The sequence below is a fragment of the Carlito syrichta genome, unplaced genomic scaffold (assembly GCF_000164805.1).
Source record: "Carlito syrichta isolate Samal-C Ts95f unplaced genomic scaffold, Tarsius_syrichta-2.0.1 Scaffold153587, whole genome shotgun sequence".
Taxonomy (NCBI): Eukaryota; Metazoa; Chordata; class Mammalia; order Primates; family Tarsiidae; genus Carlito; species Carlito syrichta.
The window spans coordinates 25442-26780 of NW_007097683.1; positions in this window are offsets into that span (position 1 = coordinate 25442).

Consider the following 1339-nt stretch of genomic DNA (forward strand, 5'->3'; position numbering starts at 1 on the left):
GCCAGGCCCAGGCCCGCCCTCTGCGCGGGCCAGCCCTGTCCGTGACCAGCCCCAGGGGCCTGCGGCTCTGGCACTTCAGGGGTGAAGTAACCAACCCGGCTGCCCACCTCCTCTCCCAACGAGTCTGAAGGACGCATGTGCACGCGGGCTCCAGGTTTTATGTCCGCTCGGACGGTTTAGAGGCGCCACCACGCAGGCCACACCGCGGGCTGGGCCTCACGGACGGCAACACCGAGCACAAGGACAGGAGTGGCAGAGGAGGAAACAACCCAGGCGTCTCTCAGCTCACACGCGGACCGGCCACATGGGGTCTAGCCCCACGACACAGCGTTATTCAGTCGCGACAAAAAGGACTTGCTGGCGGGGCGCGGTGGCTCACATCTATGATCCCAGCACTTTGCGGGGCCAAGGAGAGAGGACTGCCTAAGCCATGGGTTCAAGACCAGCCTGGGCAGCTAGGTGAGACCGCGTCTCTACAATAAGTCAAAAGACTAGCCGGACGTGGCGGCACACACCTGTAGTTCTGGCTACTTGGAAGACTGAGGCGGAAGGATTGTCTGCGCCCAGCAGGTCAACGCTGGGGTAGTCATGAGGGTGCCACTGCACTCCAGCCTGGGTGACACAGTGGGACTCTGACTACAAAAAAAATTAATAGTAAGGCTGGGCTCAGTGGCTCAACCTCTAATCCCAGCGCTTTGGGAGACCGAGGCAAGAGGACTGCCTGAGCCCACGGTTCAAGACCAGCCCGGGCAGCTAGGCGAGACAGCGTCTCTACGCTAAATCAGAAATTAGCCGGGCATTGTAGCACTCGCCTGTAGTTCCAGCTACTGGGAAGGCTGAGGCGGGAGGATGGCCTGAGCCCAGCAGGTCAACGCTGGGCCAGCTTGGGCTACAGAGTGAGACTCCAACTCAAAGAAAATAAAGTCGTGCTGGCCCACGCGACAGCCCATGTAAATGTTAAGCACGGGGCGCCAAGTCGGAGAAACCACTCCCAACATGACACTGGACTGTGTGACTAACTTCCACGAAACGCCCAGATGGGGAAACGAGGAGATAAGGGACGACAGACAAAAGGTATCGAGTCTGAGTGACAGAAAGTTCTAGAACTGTGATGACGGTCCACAAACCTGCGCTCCTGCAAAACCAGGGACTGCACAACCTAAATGGGTGAGCTGTAGGACAGTTACAGCTCAATAAAAGTGTCACCTGCCAGGTAGGGTGGCTCACACCTGTACTCCCAGCATTCTGGGAGCCAAGGTGGAAGGATCGCTGCCGCCCAGGAGTTCAACACCAGTCTAGACAGCATGGCAAGACCTCGTCTGTCCAAAAAAAAAAAAAA